This window comes from Schistocerca cancellata, chromosome 4 (genome assembly GCF_023864275.1).
Source record: "Schistocerca cancellata isolate TAMUIC-IGC-003103 chromosome 4, iqSchCanc2.1, whole genome shotgun sequence".
Lineage (NCBI taxonomy): Eukaryota > Metazoa > Arthropoda > Insecta > Orthoptera > Acrididae > Schistocerca > Schistocerca cancellata.
In genome coordinates, this window is record NC_064629.1 from 451,784,620 (window position 1) to 451,797,821 (window position 13,202).

Sequence of the window (13,202 nt, forward strand, 5' to 3'; positions counted from 1 at the left end):
CCGTGACACTGGCGACATTTCAACTTGGCCACACCACGTGTAGAAGGTGCATTGCGTTACGCGCAGTGTGTGTGGTATCTGCCCCTGAAACTTTGAAGGGTTGTAGCTACCAAATTAAAAGTGATAGGAATGTAATTTAAATTGATGTACATACAGCTGATGTTACTGATTCCAGTGCATGATAGAAACAACTATTGTTCCATTTAAAAAATTGTATATTTTTGCTGTAACTCTTTGGATAATAACACAATAAACTATGTTCACAGCTCTGCAGACAGTGTAATATTTCTTATGGTGACCTACCGCAATAAATATTTCCACTGCCTATTACTTCGTAACTTACAGAGACAAACACATTTAGCGAAACACCCTGTATATATTTACAGCTGTATAGCATGTCAGTTGGTTGAGAGCAAATCATCTGTATTGGACACATCAGACTGACTTTAACTTGAACATTCCAGTCACATTCTAACTGCAAAGTGTAATTACTGTAGCACAAAGATTTTACTAATGTTTCAATCACTGTCACTTTCTGAATCACACTGGATCATTACTAAATTACTTATAGATTTCTGACATCCTCATATTCACAGCAGTGTTTCTTTGTGTTTAGTTACTGCATCCATAGTGATAAACTGCTTTTACAGGTTATCTAATGCTTTGAGTTGCACTCCCTGTCAACTGTGGTGGATGTTACATAGATGATCATGTTTACTTGTCACCAGGCACCTGTAAGCAACAGAAACACAGACAGCTATAGTAACAATTTCATTAAGATGTTTCCAATATAACAGTGCAGCAAGAGTCAACTCAAGTGTTAGATACCACTTGTCTGCTTTGACCCATGACATATCTGTGTTGTGTGATATCCTGCTGGTGTGGCATATTTGAAAGGTGTTGGGTCTGCAGAGGGTGTGTTGGAGTATGCAATGGCACACACTAGTGAGGGATGTTTGTGTTTCTGAAACATTTGTGGGTGTTGTTAGTGCCACTGGAGTCTCTGACTGCTGTTAGTGATACTAATATTTGAAGAGTTTATGGTTGTCTGTTATTGACATATTTTGATATTGGCAGTTAAGGGCAAAATATTCTTTTTCAGGTTTTTATTTATTAGTGTAGTATATTTTTTATGGGTAGAGATTTAATTTTATGTTTTGTTTGTTATGGATGTGACAACTAAGATCACAAGCAAGTTCCTCCATGTCAATATGGAGGACGATTTGTTAAGCATGATTAAATTTCTGTTTTGCTTCCGAATAATGGTACCACCCCAAACTGCAACTACAAACTGCATGTGCAACTTTGAATTACAATGCAACAGCTCAGCAAACATTTCAAAATTATGTAGAATGCAAAATAAGTTACTGCAGCTGTGTCTTTCTACACCTACATCAATACAGATATTCCACAAGCCACTGTATGGTGCATGGTGGAGGGTATCCTGTACCACTACTTGTCATTTCCTTTGCTGTTCCACTCACAAATAGTGTGTGGGGAAAATGACTGCCTATATGCCTCCATATGAGCCCTCATTTTTTTGTACACCTTATCTTCATGGTCTTTACAAGCAATGTATGTTGGTGGCAGTAGAATAGTTTGGCAGTCAGTGCCAGTTTTCTATATGTTCTCAATAGTGTTTCTCGAAAAGAACATCTTCCCTCCAGGGATTTCTGTTTGAGTTCCTGAAGTCGCTCTATAACACTAGTGTTGTTTGAACCTACTGCTAACAAATCTAGCAGCCTGCCTCTGAACTGCTTTGATTTCTTCCTTCAATCCAACCTAGAATGGATCCCAAACACTCTAGCACTACTCAAGAATCTGTCACACCAGCATCCTATATGCAGTCTCCTTTACAGGTAAACCACTCTTACCTAAAGTTCTCCCAATAAACTGAAGTTGGCCATTTGCCTTCCCTACAACAGTTCACACACACTTGTTCCATTTCATATTGCTCTGCTACATTATGCCCAGATATTTAAAGAACTTGACCGTGTAAAGCTGGTCACAAGTAATAATGTACCTGACCATTACAGGTTTGTTCTTTCTCCTCATCTGCATTAACTTACATGTTTACACATTCAGAGCTAGCTGCCATTCATCACATCAACTGGGAATTTTGTCTAAGTCACCTTGTATCTTCTTACACTAACTCAACTTTGACACCTTACTGTCCAACACACAATCATCAGCAAACAGCAGCGGATTGCAGCCCACTCTGTTCGCCAAAGCATTTATGGATACCGAGAACAACAATGGTCCTATCACACTTACCTGTGGAATTCCTGACAGTATCCCTGTCTGATGAACACTTGCCATTGAGGACAACTACTGGGTTCTACTACTTACGAAGTCTTCAAGCCACACACATTTCTGTAAACGTACTCCATGTGCTCCTACCTTTGTTAGCAGCCTTCAATTTGTTGTTATACATACTGGGACAAATCCACTAAAAGCAGCAGTGAAGACGAAATTATTCATGAGACAAGAAACCTGGTTCATTAAACCAGAAGTGTATACAGGGTGTTACAAAAAGGTACGGCCAAACTTTCAGGAAACATTCCTCACACACAAAGAAAGAAAATATGTTATGTGGACATGTGTCCGGAAACGCTTACTTTCCATGTTAGAGCTCATTTTATTACTTCTCTTCAAATCACATTAATCATGGAATGGAAACACACAGCAAAGGAACGTACGAACTTGACTTCACTTTGTTACAGGAAATGTTCAAAATGTCCTCCGTTAGCGAGGATACATGCCTCCCCCCTCCGTCGCATGGAATCCCTGATGCGCTGATGCAGCCCTGGAGAATGGCGTATTGTATCACAGCCGTCCACAATACGAGCACGAAGAGTCTGTACATTTGGTACCAGGGTTGCGTAGACAAGAGTTTTCAAATGCCCCCATAAATGAAAGTCAAGAGGGTTGAGGTCAGGAGAGCGTGGAGGCCATGGAATTGGTCCGCCTCTACCAATCCATCGGTCACCGAATCTGTTGTTGAGAAGCGTACGAACACTTCGACTGAAATGTGCAGGAGCTCCATTGTGCATGAACCACATGTTGTGTCGTACTTGTAAAGGCACATGTTCTAGCAGCACAGGTAGAGTACCCTTTATGAAATCATGATAACGTGCTCCATTGAGCGTAGGTGGAAGAACATGGGGCCCAATCAAGACATCACCAACAATGCCTGCCGAAACGTTCACAGAAAATCTGTGTCGATGACGTGATTGCACCAAAGTCAACATTACCTTTCTTCAATTGGGCCTACTGGTGGTGAATCGAGGAAGTACAGTACATACTGACGAAACTAAAATGAGCTCTAACATGGAAATTAAGCGTTTCTGGACACATGTCCACATAACATCTTTTCTTTATTTGTGTGTGAGGAATGTTTCCTGAAAGTTTGGCCATACCTTTTTGTAACACCCTGTATGTATGATCAAGGTTTATAATTAAGCAGTAACACAAAAAGGAGATCAGTGGGTGAATGTGGTTACCTTGGAGCAGTCTTCACAGATGTGAATAATTTTCTAAATTTAAGGTGCCTATAAGAAGATGGTGTGCATTTAACTAGGTTGGTGTCTGTAATATTCAAGGTGTTTACTCATATCCGCAAAACAGTCAGAAACTAATATGGTCTGATGGGAGTGAAAAATCAGATGTGCTGGCTGAAAAAGACAAATATACGCCTTATGACCCCATAGTGAAAAACTTTGGTATATAAAAGTATCACATAACACTAATTTCATAAAAATGGTGGTAGGCTTACGTACAGAAGAAGATGACATGAAAAAGATTGTGAATCAAAAGAAAAACACTGGTAAATGCTCAACCATGTAATACTGAGAAATGATACATTACTATGTTTTTCCATCAAATGTTCATTCTCCATGCAATAAATTAATTTGAAATTATACTTATAATTGAATTAATAAATGATTATGCCAAGTGTCTAATTGAGCAATTGTTGAGGGAGGATGAATCAGTGACAGTAAATTAGAGACCTATGAATTGTTATTGTTGTTGTTGTGGTGGTCTTCAGTCCTGAGACTGGTTTGATGCAGCTTTCCATGCTACCCTATCCAGTCCAAGCTTCTTCATCTCCCAGTACTTACTGCATCCTACATCCATCTGAATCTGCTTAGTGTATTCATCTCTTGGTCTCCCACTATGATTTTTACCCTCCACGCTGCCCTCCAATGCTAAATTTGTGATCCCTTGATGCCTCAGAAGATTTGGATATCTTCCTGGGCAGGGGTGTACCTCACCATTACAGAAGCTTCCTAGGCACATGTGCCATGTGTGGACGAGCACTGTGTGTTGAAAAATGACACTACCATACTGTTGTACCGGAGGTAACACACCAGGACGCAGGATGTTCATGATATGCTGTTGCACCATTAGCATTCCTAAATCACTACCAGTCAGTCACCTGCAGTCATACCCGATGGCTCCCCACACTATGATGCCTGCAATAATACTGCTGTGCCTCTTCAAAACATTTGAAAAATACGACCTCTCCAAAGATTGATACTATACTTGCCAACAATAATCATTTGGGATAGTGGAGAACCACTATTCATTGCTGAATATAGTGCAATGCCTCTGTAGTTCATGCTCCCCAGTCATAGCACCACTCCAAATGCAATTGTTTGTGTTGTGATGTTAACAGCAACCTACGCATTGTGCAGCAATTTCCTAGTCCAGCTGTTGCACCAATGGTGCAGCATGGAACAGAACACTGCATGGAGTCCAGAGTGATCACTCGACATCTGACGCTGTTCATGCCCCTTATATACCCTACCAGACCTGGTAAAAAGACTGAACACAAACAACAATAATGCAGTTCTGCCTGTCGTGGAGAATTTACATACCTGACAATCGTGTGCAAGTGTAGGAAGCTCTATTGACATCCAACTACTACTTCTGGGTGCTCCACATTCTTTGTATCAGGCAATGTACATTAAAAAAGAAAAAGATGACGAAACCTTATTCATTTGTAGGTACTTTAATATAGACTGTAAAAAAACGCAGAGTGCAAGAACTGAGATAATGAATCTGTTCATCTCTTACAACCTAGAAATCAAGTTGCATTACCAAACATGAGGAACTTCTTGCACAGAAGTCCAGTTTCAATTAAATAATACTTAATGTCCTTCAGCATCAATACAAATCAGAAACACATATACTCAAGGCAGAGGTAGAATACTACTATGGCCAAACCACAAGGTTCCACTTGTAAAGTAATTAATCACAGAACAGCAAACCAACCACGCCCAGAACTAGATCAACTGGATTTTACAGTGAAAAGGGAGTTGAAGCATTTATACACTATTCACAATGCGTATGTCATACAAGCTCAACACTTCCTGAAGGACATGGTGGTGAAACTCATCTTTCATCTTATCATCAGAGCAGAACCACCATTCACACAAATGTTCCTTCAACTTTTGGAATAGGTGTTAGTCACTGAGTGCCATGTCTGGACTGTATGGCGGGTGGATGACAAAGTTTTTGCATGAGACTGACGGTTTGACAGGCGAACTGTAGGTGGGCGTTCTCATGGAGAATGCTTATGGCCTTGGTCAACATTCATCTTCTCCAGTTCTGAATTGCCCTTTTGAGTTTCTTCAGTGTTTCACAGTACCTATCACCATTCACTGTTGTCCCAGCAGACAGAATGTCGGCCATCAGTACCCACTTCTGATCCTTAAACACAGTTGCCATGACTTTACTGGGAGACACTGTTTGTTTGAATTTTCATGGCTTGAGTGTAGAGGGATGCCAGATGCCACAAACCACATGACTATTGTTTCAGCTCAGGCATGAAGTGGAATGACCACTTTTATCACATGTGACAATCGAGTCCAAGGAGCTGACCTTTTTGACTTCACTGCGGTGAAGAAATGCGCAGGAAGAATCAACTCACTGCCATTGTGGTCTTCTGTCAGGGTATGCAGTATCCACCTTGCACACATCTTCAGATATTGCAATTTATCTGTTAAAAGCCTTTGGATGATGCTTCAGAAAATCCCAGGAACCAAAATTCAGTGAGCATCCAGAGTGATCCTCTGACCTTTGTGCATGGTTTCTACAGCCTTCACGACTGCCTCTTTGGAAACTGACACCCTACCGCTCCTGCAGTAGCTTGTTTTGCATATTGCATGTTTTTAAAATGTTTGTTGAGCTGGTGCACTGTAATTCAAAGCTGCAAACGGATTTTGCAGTGACTAGTGATAAATTTCAACCAGTTTAATGCTTTTTGCATTCAAAAATTGAATAACTGTTAACATCTCATTTGATAGTAGCATTCAATGAGAGCTCCCTTTTGAATGGCTGTCAAGCCAAGACTGAGATTACAAGTAACATTCAAGTGAAGTGCATGTCTGTTTAGGAGTGAAAGAAACAGGACTCAAGAATGTCACCAACAACCGTATTATCAGTTTCACTATATCCCCTAAAAATAGGAGACCTCACTTCTGGGGTTGTCCTTGTAGCTTTCCCACTTAAAAATAGAAATTTAAAAATAACCTACATAAACAACTGAAACACTCTTAGTGTAAAAAGAGGTCATGTGCTTAGAAATGAGAGTCTATTTCTACAATGAGCAATAAAGCCTGTCAACTGATCGATTTTTAGAAAGTATAATGCATGACTGTGGAGCATAGCAAAAAGTGCCACAATATTGGAAACTGACAGATTCACAAGAAATTCACACAATAAAATAAAATAGAGTTGAAACATTATAAAATAAGAAAAAGAAAATAGCAGAAAGAATATTAATAACACTTAGTTGAATGAAAATTCTTGAATTCCCAACAATACAATGGATCTTTTTAGCAATTTTTTAATGTAGCTGAGAAAAACGTAACTCATGAAAGTTATATGCATACAACGCCAAATACAGTGTAGGTAAATCAAACAACATTTCTAATGGTGATGGACATACAACAAGTACAGCAAGAAGTTTGGCTAATGTGCATAAAAGATACCACAAGAGATGGGTCACTGGCTACGCCATCATTGGTATACCATTCTTGGTCCCTCGAGGTTCAGTCAGCATGATAGCAGAGAATCTACCAAAGATAACTGTCAGAACCAGTTTACGGCATAATGGGGGAATGCATTTGGTATTAGGGAATTCTGACAAGAATATGTTAGGGAGTGTAATGGAGTTGAATTAAGAGGCATAGGTTGTAGCTGGTAGATAGGTCTGTGGCATCGTAGTGCTCATGAAGCACAGTACCCTGGACAGGTCTCTTAAGGACGAGACATAGAGTTTAGGATCTAAGTGAAAGTTCTCTTGATATTAAGATCAAGAAATATGACTGTACTGATTTTATCATGGACTTCTTTTTGTAAATAATTAATGTTAATCTCTTCTTACACAACTTGTGTGTGTTTCACAATGTAGTGATAATACACTATTACGTAACATTGTTTTTAGTTGAAATAAAACAAACAAACCAGCAAACAAATTCTGCAGGTAGCACTACCAAGAAAAAAAAATTACAAATGCTATAGTGTTATGCCAATAAAACTGCGATGAGAAAGTGTTTTTGTGAAATCTGGCAATATCAATATTGTAACAACAAAAATAATCAATTATTGATAATATAAATGGACATATAAAAAAATCTACTCACCAAGCGGCAGCAAGGGATTACACACACACACACACACACACACACACACACACACACACACACACACACACAAAAGGGTAACACTTACAAGCTTTCGGAGCCAATGGCTCCTTCTTCCGGTGGAAGAGTTGAAGGGGAAGGAAGAGGGATGAAGGAAAAGGACTGGAGAGGTTTAGGGAAAGGGGTACAGTTTAGAAAAGAAGCACAGGTCAGGGGAGACTTACGGGACAGGATGAGAAGGAAAGACAGACTGTTGGAGGTTTTCAAATCTCGTCTGGTGCAGTTCCAACAATCAGTCTTTCCTTCTCATCCCATCCAGTAAATCTCTCCTGACCCATAGTTCTGGGTAACTTCTAAACTGTACCCCTTTCCCTCAGCCTCTCCAGAACTTTTCTTTCAGCCCTCTTCCTATCCCTTCAACTCTTCTGCCAGAAGGAGCCACTGGCTCCGAAAGCTTGTAAAAGTTCCTTTTGTGTGTGTGTGTGTTTCCCTGCCACCGCTTGGTGAGTAGATTTTTTTTATCAGTATCAATATTGTAATTTATAAAGTATTTTGAAAAGATCATATCACAGGAATTTCTCACCAAATTGAACTATAGTTCAAGTTTAAATCATGGTGATTGAAAATGTGTAAGATCTTTGGCAATAGAATAATCTGCAGTCTAGTGACTAAATATTAAAGGGTTATTTTGGGGAGAAGCAACTAAGTTTGTGGAAGGCAAATTTAAAGTTAAAGTTAAAAAGGGAACGATGAACGGCAATAAATGTAACTACATTCTTGGGAAGTAGATTCAGTTATAAATGTGACTTCTCATTAAATTAACATTTTGGTTACAGAGGTCAGAGGTGATAGGATTTAATGGCTATGAAATGGTGATTATCTCTGGTGCATTGGATTTATGGCAGTTCTTTTGCGAAGAAATTAATTGCTATAAAGAGACAGTGAGGCGTAGCGCTGTATACCGATCCTGCCTTGGAGGCGGTTAAGTGGTGACAAAAGACTGGACTCGAACGTAGTTTATGTATCAGCCAATAGAGGACAATATTGGATAGGGGGACTGCGATTTTAGTTTAGATTGTGCCCACCAGAGTGTTTTTCATAAACTGTTCTAGAATTTTCATAAAGTGTTATTATGTCTTTTTATGTATGTAAAATGTTATAAATGTGTTCTAGCAGTATGAATGATGCGTGAGTGTGGTTTAAGGTTAATATGAAGATAATTGTTTAACGAGTTATGTAGTGGGATTTAGTAAAGGAACATTTCGAAGTAGTATGGATATGGACAAAGGGGATTTTTGTAGAATAGATTTGTAAAGTAAGTTTATGGTAAAGGGAAAGTTCATTCAGGTATAAATAACAATAGTAAATAACTTTATGCATAAACAAAACTTCAGCATATTAGATAATTAAATCGGTAAAAAGTGCAGTCGTTAGGTTTACTATTTTGCAACTGGTAATAGATGAAAAGCGTGGACTGAGGCGGGAGAATGTTTTTTTGCTATTGGCTGTTGAGAAAACTGACCAATGGTAAAGCAATATTCTGCGCGCGCCTTTCCCTGCTGGTACAGAAGACTTAGACTAGTCTAGAGAAGAGTGGGAGCCTAGCCATGAAACAGTTCGGACGTGTGTAGTAGTAGTCCTGATGGAAACAATAAGTTGCCCGATCTAGCAGTGTTTCATACATCAAAAGTGTGGTAAAGTGACGGCGTAATTATTCCAATGGGCGTTTAGAAATTTCGGAATTTTGTGACAAGAAAAGACATATATTCTGTGTGGCATATTGAGCAGGTTGGTGGCTAAAAACTGTGACTGCATTTGGTACCGAGAGACTTAATATTTGGCGAGCATTCTCAATCAAAAACAATCAGTATTTTTGTAGCTATTAAGTTTTCGGGAAATGCAACACCTTAACTTACTAATGTGAGTGAATGGGATTGTGAGTGACTGTGTTAAGACTAGCACGGGCTTGGCAGTGATACTTGTTCACATAAGTTTCAGAATATATTAATTGAGGACAAAATTTCCCACCTTTCATTTCGTGTGAAAACTTTCTCCCGAAACATAGATTGGTGAGTTTAATTGCAGCCTGGTTCACAGTGAAGTACCGAAAGTTTCACTTGGCTTCCCTACTGAGGATCTGCTGAGACAATGTTCATAGGTGGGTGCAGGTTCATCGTAAAAGGGATGGAAAGAACCGCACCGCTGCAAGTGATGCATCGGTGCCGGGAAACACTAAAGTCGTAGTATTTTGAATCCGTGGTTGAGAGAAAGATTTTGATGGACCGATCAGTGAACGATAGTGAAAGAATTTAGTGAATCGGTACTAGCAGAAGTTTGAACGGAACCCGTTTTGAGTTGCTGGAGCTGCAAGAAAGATGATGATCCGCAACGGCTACAGAAGCAACGGGAGTGCAGCGAAGCAGCAGATGGCATGTTAGCGGTGGCAGCGAGCAGTACAATGGGGCAGCACAGCCAGCCTACACGACGAGCGGGGGGCCGGAAACTGTTACGGCAGCCGCAGGGGGTCGGACTCGCAATTTCAACATGCCGAGGCTGCAGCATTCGACAAAAGCTGTGTCAACTTTGTTACATCTGTTGCGTGTGTGTGCACTGAAAGACTGAGAAACATGGCAAGTGATAAAGATTTTGTGAATACGGTGAAGGAGGGAGTACTTTCATTCAGTGTGAGTGCTTCACACACTAGCACACCTGAACAGAGAGAAGGAGTAGATGTTAAAATAAAAGGGGATGTTTTTGATGACATTTCTATGTTATTTACAGACAGTTGATTTGAGTCTGCTCCAAGTATGTCTGTTAAAGTAACTAGTGGGGATAATACTAATTCAAAAAATGACATTAAGCATGAACTCAGTAATGATCAGGTGTGTGATGATAGTGCTGGGAATGTTACTGAATCAAATGTACCAATGTGGATACCAAATTTGGTACAGTGCCAGTGGAACAATGTAAACAAGAAACAGTGATGCCAAAAATGAAACTAGGAAGTATGCAGGAAATGTTTGTTGCTTTAATGGGCTCTATACAAGGACAAACTGAAAGAATTAATATTAAACTTGAAAAACTTGACAGTTGTTTTACTGAAAAAATTAGTAAACTTAATAATGGTTTTAATGAAAAACTTGAAAACCAGACTGCTGTTTTAAAAGAAATGTGGGAAAATGAATTGAAGTCATTAGAAAATAAAGTAGATGACAAAATTTCTCGAGTTGAGAATAATTTCAAAAGATCTGTTAGCATTGTAAAAGGTGAATTAACAGAGGCTTTGAAAAGAGTTGCTATTGAAAACAAACAAAGAGTAGATGAAATTAAAGAAGGTATACAAAACGTACAGGTTAAAATAGCGGCTGTAGAATCTGTATGTGAAACTGATCACACAGTGTTAGCCAGAAAAATCAGTTCTGAATCTGACAAATGTATGAATGAAGTAAAAACTGTGTCAGAACGAGTGGATGAGTCTGATAAAAATGTTCTTCAGCTAACTAACCAAGTAGAAGAGGTGGAAAGTAGGTTTGATGAGCATGACAGTAGACTATGCCAAGTTGAAACTAACCTCAAACATGGAATTAACAGTAGTGGGTGTAGTTTTGTGGTAGAATCATCTGAAATTTCACACATCACTAACAGACAGTTTCTAAGTTTTGATCCAACAGTAAATGTGCATCCAAAAGAATTTTGGAATGATTTTGAAGGTGTGTACCTAGTTTGTGGTCAAACTCACAAAAAATAGGTTTTATTACGTCAAAATTCTTAGGAGAGGCCAGAACTTGGGGGGTTATTGCTACTGAACAGTACGATATTTTGGATAAAGTTAAAGAGGCATTTTTGAAAGAATATTGGGGTAAGCAAAAACAGATGGAGCTATTAATTAGCTTCTGGGTGGGGGAAAAGTTTAATCCCAGAAGGGAAAGTGCAAAAAAGTTCACGTTAAAGTGGATGACAAATTTGTCATACTTAAACAACAAAATCGAGCCAGAGCAAATTGTTATGGGTTTGGAAGGTAAACTGCCTATGCACTGGCAGAACAAACTTATTTCAGCACTGAGGGATGTTGTACGTAAGTTCATTAGTCATTTGGAGAGGATTGAGAAGTTATTGCACGAGGAGGAATATGCAAATCTTAATGACAGACCACCAAATGATGCAGGACCGCGACATAATGTAAACATTAAGAGAATTGGCGTGTTCCGTGGAAATGGCAGGGGCAGAGGTGCCGGGAGGTGATGCTATCCAGCAAATGATAGAAGAAGTAATGGGGAACAGGTGCACGATTATCAATCATATTCTCCAGTGCAAGAGAATGATGTTGCGCAAAGGCAGCAGCAGAGAGGGGTAAACGTAAGAAAGGATACCGAACTACAGAATCTGTCAAACTAAATGCAGTCAGTGAAAGGGCTAGCATTTTCCAGGTGGGAAGTAGTAGTTTGCAAAACCTTTTGTATGTGTTAATAGTAACCAGACTGGGACTGTAACGGAGGTACAGGTGAAGGTAGTAGCAACAGACAAAATGAGCTACGTAAAAATCTGTACGTTTAATGGAGGTTTAGAGGATTTTTTTGGATAGACATAAACAAGATAAGCACTATATTGCAGACGAGAGGAATGGTGTATTAGTGGAAGATGTGACAAAATCCGATTGCAAGAAAGTGGTTAGCAACCAAGCTGAAGTCGACTGATGTTCTGAGAAAGGTGAAAGTACAGAGGCTGCAGAATTACAGGAAATTACTGATGCCAATGTGGAGGAAATATTAGCGTCTATAAATGAAGACATTTGTGAGGCTATTAGGGAGAAGCAGGAGGATGGTGACTAAAATGGGGGTCGACCAGTTAATAGCGGAGAAAAGGGGGAGAGAGAGAGAGAGAGAGAGAGAGAGAGAGAGAGAGAGAGAGAGAGAGAGAGAGAGAGAGAGAGAGAGAGAGAAAGAGAGAGAGAGAGAGGCTATAATGGAGAATGGCGAAGTGCCAGAAGGGAGTTTTGAGTTGTCACAAGTGAATAGAATACTTAGTATGGGGGAGAAAAGTGGTGACAGTGATTCTGCAAAAATCTGTGTAATTTCCGGAAACAGGCAAGGTTTCGATAGAAGAGAGATTGTGAACGACTTGTTGGAGGAGGGTGCTGATACTAGCAAGGAAAGGAAGTATTGAGCCAACCAATAATTAGTCTGCAGGTGTGTGATGATGAGGTGCAGTGTTTAGCAGATACAGGTAGTGATTTATGTGCTGTGAGTAAAGGTTGGTTAGAATCATTGCAAAAAGTGAATGATCTCGCAGTTATGGTTGTAATGGGGGTACAGATTATTGTAGCTACTGGAAAAGTGAAAAAAACTGTTAGACATGAAGTTCTGTTGCCAGTGAAAATAAATGGGGTGGAAGTATTCCATAACTTCCTTATAATTCATGATCTGTGTATAAATATGTTGATTGCTGTAGATTTCTTTAACCATTACAAAGGGAGATTAAATTTTAAAGAAAGTGTGATAATTTTTTAAATAAATGGGAAAGATAAGATTATGTGATCGATGAAGAAGTAGC

At 39.4% G+C, this 13,202-nt stretch overlaps 1 long non-coding RNA gene across 1 annotated transcript in view; it reads right to left on the reverse strand.

Moving 5' to 3' along the window:
• Positions 1-236: 236 nt before the first annotated feature.
• LOC126184881 (uncharacterized) overlaps positions 237-13,202 on the reverse strand; it is a 118,744-nt gene continuing 105,778 nt past the window's right edge. Inside the window, exon 3 of the long non-coding RNA XR_007536895.1 lies at positions 237-732. This is a non-coding gene — a long non-coding RNA (uncharacterized LOC126184881). The remainder of the gene's footprint in view (positions 733-13,202) is intronic.